This window comes from Calypte anna, chromosome 2 (genome assembly GCF_003957555.1).
Source record: "Calypte anna isolate BGI_N300 chromosome 2, bCalAnn1_v1.p, whole genome shotgun sequence".
Taxonomy (NCBI): domain Eukaryota; kingdom Metazoa; phylum Chordata; class Aves; order Apodiformes; family Trochilidae; genus Calypte; species Calypte anna.
Window position 1 is genome coordinate 144832020 of NC_044245.1, and position 11032 is coordinate 144843051.

Consider the following 11032-nt stretch of genomic DNA (forward strand, 5'->3'; position numbering starts at 1 on the left):
CTGTAAATCTTGCTGTCACTAATTAGCTTACTCACTTTGGTGACCAACAGGTCCAGTGTTTAGGACTTTTTGGGGGCTCTGTTAGGCTGCATATTTGCAAAATCTCTCTCTCACTACAAGAACTCTTTATTAATATTTTTCTTATTTTCTGTTTTTCTTAAGAAAGCAGCTACGTGCCATCTTCAGAACAAAACACGCCATGCTAGAATGAAATCTACCTCTTTACAGAAAAGTTTGAAGCAAAGAAAGTAACAGCAGTGCACCGAATTGGATAATAGTGCACATCACAAATAGCAGCATTTGTTGACAACTGTCAGAGCATCACACTTGATAAAAGTTGTCTGTTTTGGTGCCAAATTCAGTAAAATCTTAGAATATTGTCTTATTGTTTTCAACCAGATACTTTGGTTGAAGTAAAATTGTATCTTCTGAAATATATTCTGTATTTATCACCTTACATAATACATAACCAACACCAAAAGTACAACTAACTGATTTCAACACCAGTAATTTCTTCAATTATTATATGCCAAATTTATCACAGGTAAGTGATAATCAGAAGTTTTTATCATCTCAGGAATGTTTGCTGGTCTCCATGAAATGAGTTTAAGGATCATTACCACTACCTATATTTCACCCATAAGCATGTTTTTTCCCAAGCATAAAGTCAGAGCATACTTAGGACTCAATCTGCCCTTATCTATACCAGAATCTTTCAACATACTGTCATGATAAAAGAAACCAGATAACCTGTGCCTAGCAGGTTCTATTGTTCTCCCACAGCATCTCCAAGCCTACATCCAGCAGGAGTGGGGCTGTCCACAAGCAGCAGTGGGAGGAAAATGGCTGAAACTACTGCCCCAGTAGTGTCCATCCAGGACAAAGATTCCTCTGAAAGCAGACGGTTGATTACATCTCTCATGTCAGCACTTCAGTCAATGTGCAAAGAACTTGCCAAGCCCAAGGCAGAAGTTGCCTGTATTGCTGGATATGAAACAGATGTCTTTGTAGTTGGAACTGAGGGAGAGGTTTTTGTCAATTCCAGGAAAGATTTTCAGAAGGATTTTCTTAAATTCTGTGTTAAAGAAGAGGACAGAGACAAAAAAAAACAGACTATACAATCTGCAAGCTGACTGACAGTGGATATTGTGAAACTAGAAGATCTCAAAAATTCTATGGAAAATTACTTCTGCTTTTGCTATGCTAAAGTCTCAAGCAAGTCAATAGTGGTACCTGTGCCATATGAGAAGATTCAGAGGCACCAGTCAGCCATGGCAGTGCCCAAAGGACTTTTTTTAAACATGCAGAAAACTGTTTCAGGCCTGAATTGAACTGAATTTTGGAAAACCAGTCAGAGATTTCATTTATCAGAAAAAGGCCTTTCATAGAGCCAAAGAAACACCTAGAAGCTCACATGCCAGATCCTTCACATTCAATTACACCTCCAGGTGGAAGTAGTCCTCCTATGTGAGGTTCCTGTAGGATCCAAATATTGTTACATCAACCACAGGGTGGATCATAACATTTGGCATAGTCAGCAGGATCCTGTGGACAAAGGGGTGCAGTTGCTGTGGGACTTGCAACAGGGGAGAAAAGGCAGAACCCACCACACCAAAAAGCCTCATGGAAGTGAGGGAGTTTGGAAAGCAAGGGTTTTTTTGCACAATCTTCCATAAGCCATATACCAAACTCGGTGATCGTTCTAGGGTAAAATGTAATAGTAAAGACCACTGAGGTTCTGTAGTTCTTGTTGGTGTTGGGGGGAGCAGAGTCCTAAAAGTCATGCAGAACTTTAATCCCTCCAGGTCGATTACTGTGAGTGTCCCTACACTCGTGGAGAAGCATAAAGGCAGGATTTTTAATCTGGCACCTTCTGCAATGTAACCCACCTGAAGCAATAATGGACATCATGGATATCTCTCCTTCCCTTCACTAGATGAAGTTTTTGAGAGGTTTGAGTCTAAACCCTCTCCTTGGGAAAAACAATGGGCCCAGAAAACTGGTCTGGTTCCTCTGCCCTCATGTAAAGAATGATCCTGTTTTATGATCTGTCAAAGTGTAAACCTGGTAGGGGTACAGCCAGTGTTAAACACATAGATAAAACACACAGATAAAAGCATGGAACCCATCATTTGCATCCCCACAGAATCACAATGGGGTGCAAATGTTGGTAAAATAACAAAGGATTTTAATACAGTAACTGAGTCATGGAAAAGTGAGCTATGCAGATGTTGAATTGATTGTCCCACCCCCCCCCAAAAAAAAAAAATAAAAAAAAAATCCAAAAACAAACAAACAAACAAAAACCCACAAAAAAGAACCAAAAAAAAAAAAAAAAAAAGCCACAAAAATCTCATTGCCTTTATTATCTTACACGTCTTCACTGGAGAGAGTTGAGGCAAAACCCTCTCCAGAAAACCCCAGTTCCATATGGAAGCATTGGTGGGTGCTAACAAGCTCAAAACAGCTTGCAAAATATAATGTCTAGCTTTCTGATGCACCTTATTGGTGCCACTCTTTGTTTGTTTGGGTTTAGTACCAGGAATCTTTCGAAAGAGGTTTTCAATCTATGGTCATAAAGAACTAACCCTCCGTTTTTAAGGTTGGAGTATGTTCTTGTGGCTTTCACATTCCCTGTTAATGATTCTGTGTTAACCCCTTAGCATTCCTGAGGCTGGGGGAGATGCTGGCCAGCAGGTCATTAAACTATGTTGGAATTCTTGATAACACCAGATTGTAGATGCTCCCAGCTGTGTGTCATTTCCCCTAATCATTGTTGGTCTTTATGCTAACTTCATTTGCTCGTTTCTTCTGCAGGGATAGAATTGTTCCTATAATTGGTAATCTGACACTGTCCTTTTGCCACTTGAAATATCCTTTTTTTAGTTTGTTCCACTTTGTCACTCTCTGTGGTTGTTTTGTAGCTGTTTTGTGTTTCTCTTTTTTTTTTTTTTATTTTTTAAAAAAAAAAAAAAAAAGAAGGGGGGGAGATGCTGAACAATTCAGACTTTTGTTATCTGTGTATGCTGATCCTTATCAAAAAGGCCCACTCTGCATGGTGTCAGAGTGTCTATAATGATTAAATAATGACTAAATGAACTGAATGACTCAAATAATGACTTTTTTCTTGCAGGATCTGAATATTAAGTTACATTGACCATAGGGTGGATTAGAACATGGAAGGTTGGACTAGGTGATCTTCAGAGGTGCCTTCTCACCTCAGGTGGCCTGTGATTGTGTGAAGAAGCTTCAATAACTCCTTTATACAAGGAAGTGATTGCACACACAGACATAAACATTTTCCTCCATTGACAGCACAGCTTTGCCAAATTCTTTGAATAATCAGTCAAAAGAGAATAATGAAAGCCAGAAAGTATTTAGGTAAGAAATTTATATAATTACTACAGAAGTAAATCTCAGGAACTAAATCTGAAATCAGGAAACCCACAGGAGATGTGCTGTGAAGATCAAATTTTATTCAGAAAGCTATTAATAAAAGGCATATTGCAGATGAAGTCATATCAGAACCTGAGAGTCTTCCCTGCTGTACTGGATTTGTGTGGTGAAACTTTGATACCAGAGAAACTACAAGGGTGGCTTCTGTGAGAAGATGCCAGAAGCTTCCCCCATCTCTGATAAAGCCAATGTCAGGCAGCTCTAACATGGACCTGCTGCTGGCTAAGCCTGAGCCCACCAGCAACAGTGCTGACACCTCTTACAGTGTATTTAAGAAGGGGGAAAAAAACCTTTGCAATGCCACCAGAAGCTGGAAGACTGTAGTGAGAGTATGTGAAAGAAACAACTCTGCAGACACGTAGGTCAGTGAAGCAGGCTCCTGGCAACACCTGTGGACCCATGGAGAGAGGAGCCTACATTGGAGCAAATTTTCTGGAAGGATTTTTCACTTAGTGGTAGACCCATTCTGGAACAGTCTCCCATGTTAAGGATCCCTAATAGCAGGATAAGAGTGTGAGGAGTCGTCCCCCTAGGGAAGAAGGGGCAGCAAAGGTACCATGTGATGAACTGACTGCAACCCTATACCACAGAGGGGGGGTTGGTACAGAATTCAGGAGTAGAATTGAGCCTGGGAAGAAGGCATGGGTGGGGGGAAGGTGTTTTAAAGGTTTTGGTTTGTTTTTCCTTACCCTATTATGATTTTTATTGATAATAAATAAAATTAATTTCCTGAGGTCTGTTTTGCCTCTGATGGTAAATGCTGAGTGACCTCCCTGTCCTAATCTTGACCCACAAGCCTTTTGTTTTATTTTGTCTCCCCTGTCCAGATGAGGAGGAGAGTGGTAGAGAGGCTTTGGTGGACCCCTGGTGTCCAGCCAGGATCAACTCATCACACCTGACTATGTCTACACCTCCCAGAAGTCAGTAAGAGGAGTCTGGGCTTGTACTGAGCCTCTGGGCTGGGCTCTGAATATGAGCTGAACACATGAGCACGTCTGTGTATGAACAAAGTGGCTGGAGGACAGTCAGGATTGTCCCTTGACACCAACAGACATAGCCTAGGGCTGACTTCTTGAAAGCAGGATTTGGGAATACAGTGGGGAGGAAAGAGAGAAGAGGTCTGAGGAGTGCTGAAAGTAAGGAGATAAACTTTGATGCTGTTAGAAAGGTTACAGAGGTCTCCATGACTCCTGGAGGATTCAATTTTTTCCAGATGTAGAGCTTCTGATATATTGCTCAAGGCTGTAGAGACACCAGCCAGACCAGGAAGGTTTCTGTTAGCACAGTGTGATATAATTCTTGTCAGACTGACATTCATTCTCACTTGCTTCCCCCTTCTCTCAGCTGAGAACCAAATTTCAGCAACAAGCAGAAAACTTGGAGGAAAAATAGATAAGGAAAGGAATATAAAGCTTTTACAAATGCATTCTGTGCAGAAGTCAGGATCTTAAGGGTATTTGCAGAGGTACACATACTCACAAAACTTCCAGCTGAAAGATAGATGACACCTAGTCTAATAATCACTGGTCTCTAAACAGGCATCCACTGATTTTAATCTTGTTTAATGTTCTAGTTACCCAAGGAAAGAAATCCAAAACACAATTCAGCAATAGCCATATTCCCCAAGAGATGAAATCAACAATTCTACTGTCTTCTCAGGCTAGAGAATGGGAATTCAAAAGGAAAAGTAATGAAAGCTGTTGTGTTTCACAATATAATAAATTAACAGTAGTTTCAGAGAAAGTAGATTTTAAAGGCAAAATATGGAGACCTTGAAACAGGATTAGGAAACGATATTCCAGAGAGATTCAAGCTCTCATGAAATCCATTTGCTCATAAGAAGATATGATGCAGTATTTATTTTTGGAGTGTGATCATGAACTGCTTTGTAAGGCTGAAGTTGTTGCTTACACTTCAACCACAAAGGCTCCAGTCAAAAGGTGGTCTCAGTATTTTGGAAAGGGGACACTATGGACCAGAAAAACTGCAGTTCAGAACCAGAAATCAGTCTTAGCTTTGAGCCCTAGCTCCTGACATGTGCCAAACAGCAGATCTCAATCATGTGCCCAAGTATGTGTGGTTTGGTGTTTTTTTGTTGTTGTTTGTTTTGATTTCTGTATGGGTTTTTTGGTTGGTTGGGCTTTTTTGGCTTTTTTTTTTGTTTGCTTGTTTTGGTTTGGGTTTTTTGGTGCAAATTTTAGGTTTTTTGCAATTTTTGTTCATTTGTTTTGTTTTGTTTGTTCTTTTCTATTTATTTCTTTATTTGACTAAATGGTAGAAGAGTTCTCGGACTGCACAGGAAGTACACTTGTTCTGTGGCAAGCAGTCACTTCAGAAAGAGGGAGGGCTTCACTTACTATCTTTGCTTTGGGTGAAGTTAAACTTAATCCACAATTACTTGTAACATGCCCTGATGAAAGCCATCATGAGAATGTAAAGCACTGGCCTTGTGACAGCAGGGTGTTCTCTGGAAGAAAGACTAGCAATAAGATCATGGGGTTAAACTCTCCAAACTCAGAGGAATTTTCACTTGTTCCTCACAGCACCTCTTTCCTAAGAGCATTCCTGGGTATCAGCTCTAATCCTGATGCTAAGCAGTACTGACTTCAGATGAACACCAGTGCATTTAACATCTCCTCTTTTTGCTCCTGGCTGGAGGGATGGTATTGTACTGAACCTATTTACTGAGAAATTACCCTCGTACCACTATGTCTGTCTATTCCTGTGGCAGTGTCCACTGACACTTCAGAGAAGAATGTCAGGTTGTTAGTGCTGCTCTCTTCTCCTGGAGCCAGTTAGTCAGCTCTTGCATACAGCATAGTTTCCTGATACACATGGGCTTGGCCTTAAAAATACCAGGAATTCACTGAAGATTCCTCCTTGTTTCTCTGAATAGTTCAACTGTCAATATTTTTAGGACAGGCCTGCTGACCTTTTACTGCTTTCAGCCATTTAGCATATGCTCTGTTGTAAATAATTGTAAATAATCTTCTGGAAAAAATCCCCTCCAGACAACTGACAAAGACTTTGAACAACAGATCTATATGTCCCAGGCTTATCTAGCATGACTGTGTCAGGTACAAACACTTCAACTACACCCTGGATTAAACACTGTGTAACCCTAGGCCCAAAGAAGGCACATTCTAGCATAAGGCTTGGAGTCTTGATTCAAACATAAACAGAAAACCCTGTGCTGTTAGAAGCTATTCTTTGTGTTGACCATGGATAACTGTGGAAGGGAAATGTGCCTTTAAAAGACACTGAATATGGATCCAAGTTTATAGATTATGAAGTCATGGCATTTCTCTAGTCAAGTAAATGATGCTGAGCACAGAGCATTTTCTTCCACAGACCATGGAATAACAGGTCTACTACCATCTCATAGAAGTCTTCTTATGGCCATAGAGAAGTTCATCAAGAGAAAAAAAAAAAAAAAAAAAAAGGAGAAAATGTTTTTAGTATAAAAGCAAGCTTATTATACAGTGTATTTTTGGAACATTTAATCTAGCAAATCCAGAAAAAGCTATGGTACATACCCATGAAGTCAGAATTTGTGTGTTCTAGGTGAGTGTCACTCCAGTGAGTCTTGTGTTTTGAAATAAGAGATTTTTGTCTTGTTAGAGTAACCAGAGAAATGCTCTTCTGTTTGCCTCTCTCACATGAGAGACAGCTGCTTGGGTGCCTTCAGAGATCTGCTGTGTCTCATATGAGAAGTCTATCGAGTTGCTTTTGTAGTTTGCTGATCCTATATTATTCCCAGATCCCTGTACTTCTGCTTGTGCTTGCTTGGAAGATGGGGATTTTCTGAATAAACACCTCAGTGACCTAAGCAGAAATCATGTGTCAGTGAAGGATGATAATCATCCACCAATAAAATAAACATCCAATCCTTCCATCCAATACTTCTCCTTCTTTCCATTTTCCCTCTCAAGTGAGCAGCCCAGTCACAGAGCACAGGAACAGAAGGAATGGAAGACACAGGAATTACAAGTGAATTTCTGGGGGGGGGTGTTCACCTGACTCAGATGTGGCATAAGCACTTGCAACTTGTGTAATGGGCATTCAGTTTGATTTGTAATTGTACAAATCGCTGCCATTTTACTGCAAAATTGTCAGGGAAAAGACCTGCCTCAATCCTGGCTGTTTCTCTTGTCACTGCTGAAAGTGAAATTACTGTTTTCTTTGCCTGAAGAGTTGTCAGGAGGCAGGTGGAATTGTCTAACATCCTCAGACAGGAGAAGTAATACTGTCTGCTGCAGACATCCAGTTGCCTTTATATATGTAAATTCTATGTTAAAGTTGTCCTGTCAAATGTTGTTACTTTGTCAAACAGTCAATTCTATGAAGACTAGGAGAGATGAGACTAGTTCAGTCAGAAGGCACCTACATTTTCAGAGGCCAAGGTCTGCCATTCTGCTTTCTGAGCTTCACCAGGTCTCTTTTCATGACACCTGTCAAACACTGGCAGTGACCCACCTTTTTCTTCAGGATTAGGTTTTGACTTTGTGGTATTTCCTTCCCTCTGTGAGTACATGTGGAGGAATGGCAAAGCACAAGATGTCACAAGTCACAAGTTCAGCTTCAGAAAAAACCATCAGAAGATCACTGCTTGATATTTTAACATTGTTTAATCTGAATACTACTGTCATGTTTATACTTGCCACGTAGCAATAGGAAAATGAGGAAGAGTGCACAGACACGAGAATATCCCAAATAATTTTTTCTTACTACATATTAGCACTTTCATGTGTCTGTTCTGCAAACACATTGCTGTAATCTGCATAGAAGGTAGTGACAAACTTTAGGTTTCCAGAGCCTTTAATGGACAAGTTCTTTATCCTTAGTCCCAAGGAGCAGTAAAGTGAGGTGCTGCCAAGGGGTACAGCCCCACAGGATTCAAAGCAGAAGAACAGAGCAGATCTGGTGACAGTGATCAGAGACAGCACAGAGAGATGATCACTACAGAAATCCTAATGCTGAGTCAGGTCTGAGTTCAAGCCAACAAGTCAGGATCTGCAGGATGTGAGGCCAGGCATAGCCATCCCTGCAGTGTAAGCTCAGGCAAAGACAAAGGGCAAGGACTGAAGCTCAAATGCAGCTTCTGAACAGGGCAGAGGGGGCAAGCAGGGGTGAAAGCCCTCATCAATAGGGCTTTCTCACAGCTTGGCTGTTTCCACCAAAGTTTTCTCTAAGTTTACACAATAATATCATTTGAAGGCGGACCCTGAACACAAGTAGCTAAATCCCTAAGCTGGAAGGAAGGAGAAAGAGTTTGTGGAAGACATTACAAATGAAGATGTTTTCAGTCTGGGCAGAGCAGTCAGAGCCCACTGGTTCACTGACATTCAGGGTTCCACCTCTGAAAACCAGTGTTAACACCATCTTCAATTTATTAGACCATGAACTTTCTTTACAGCATTAAAAAAAGGCTCTAAGTGAAGTTACATCTTAACATAGCCATTGGGGGTTGAGACACCTGCAGGGACTGGCAGATATGACAAGAGGGTTTGCAGAAAGCCTGCAGCAGGAGGCCAAGCATGGTGCAGTAAGATATTTAAAGAACGAGACTTACGTTTAGGCAGCTGTATCAAGCAGTTTATCAGGATCATCAGGACTATTTTACTTTTGTTTAATTAGGTGATAACTTTTGCCGCATGAGGATATGTCAGCAGATTGGCATGCATAAGGCTCCCTGTGAAGTGGAAGGGAATGTCTTTTGAAAATGTGCTGTGTTAAGAAAGCTGTTAGGAATAATTGTAAATGGTAATGTCTCTGACACTTATATGACCCATTACCTTGCCTGGCAGAATTAAACCCTAATTTCAAATTGTGCATCTGCTATTAAAAGAGCACTTTTTCATAGTCCCTGGACTCAATGTCTCATACTGAAAAAGAATAATAAAATGGTAAGCTACAACTGGGGATATACACAAGGGTTGTGGGGTTTGAGATAAAGAACTATCATCAATGGTATTGTTGCCCTTAATTATTACTACAACCCTGCTGATATTAAAATCTAGAACCCCAGTGATAAAATGTATTACCTTATTTAATAACTGAATCTGATAGATGATCAGAAGAAATAAATAGTAATGAAGATCTCTAATAGAAATTAATCTGGCTGGGCGTTAAACAAGGTTCCAGTGAATGCTAGAATGATGAATGTAAAGTTGTTTTATTTGAAGGAGACTCTGAGATGCCAATTTGCAAAGGAAAAAAACGTCCTGTTCCTCCAGACTGCAACAGATCTGGATCAAGTAATTCTGTAAATATCATCCCCCACCTTCTTTTTTTTTTTTTTTCACACACATTTACACATGAGCAATGAGCAAGGAAGTCTGAGTATTTTCATGGAGGAAATTTAACCACAGTCACCACTTCCTTTAACTTGTACAGCAGTTTGGCAGGTGAATGTCTCATTAAGTCTCTCTGAAACTAAAATCAGTGCACCAGGGAACAACTTTTCCTTCTTGTTATATACTTATAGCCACAGTCAGTTCCTCTGCAGGATTGGATTTGAGAGTTTGTCATATCTTGAAAACACTGATGTAAACAGCTATGAAGTTTTTGCTTACACTTGAACCACTGTATAAATAGAAATTATGGTGACATTTGAGTCAGTAAGGGACAGCATATTTTATCTTAGTGGACCAACTTGTGAAACTGACTATTGGCATAATAAACTGAAAAATGCTCGAATGAATATGATGTAAATATTTGTTGCCTCTTCCTTCCTTTCCTGTCACTGTCTCTGCCTTTCCCCTCACACATACAATCATTATCACAATCCATTAAAAAGATGGATTTTTAGAGAAATGAGAGCATATAAACCAGACAAAGACTGAATTAATGACTCAGAAAAAAATGTTTTAATTTGGCAGGAATTTAGACTCCTGAAATAAGTAATTTAATACAAAAAAGTTAGAAAATTATCTACATGGTTATCAATCATCCTCTGACATTTGGTAATGCTGGAGGTTATGTATGTTTTAGATCCTGATCAAAATATAGACCGGTACAAAGAGGGGGCAGAGCAGAGTGAAGAATGAGTGTTAAAGAGTTGGTCTAGTGACAATCTAGTATCACAATTGCCAAAAATAATGCTTTTTGCATGATTCGTTAATAGAAAAGTAGTCAGAAAATTCACTCCAATTGCTTAAATTATTCTTTATTTAAGGGCACTGCCGTTCACACAGACAACACTGGTGGCATTAATGAACTCAGAAACAAATAAAATTTCTGCTTCAATGTTTTAAAACTATTACTCAAGGGGGTTGACAAGTTAAATACTATTTAAGTACCTATAATCACACATTTTCTGATCAGACAGTGAAGGTGGATTAAGAAGTTACTACTCCTTAGCTACTTTTTATTGTCTCCATGCTATGCATTGTTATAGGAGTAGCAGAGCTGGCATGTTATGACAGGGATATCTACATTAGCTACATCCTTTCATGGAATGATTTATATATTCTAAGTAAAAGCATCTCTGAAAACCTGGCTGCTAAATACCATTTCTCCATCTGACCACTAAACTCCTGCCTTCACAGCTGCAGAGAAAACATCTATTGGACAC

At 39.8% G+C, this 11032-nt stretch overlaps 1 pseudogene; it reads left to right on the forward strand.

Annotated features, from left to right (window-relative positions):
• Window positions 1-842: 842 nt before the first annotated feature.
• Window positions 843-1471, forward strand: LOC103538908 (annotated as a pseudogene).
• Window positions 1472-11032: the final 9561 nt, after the last annotated feature.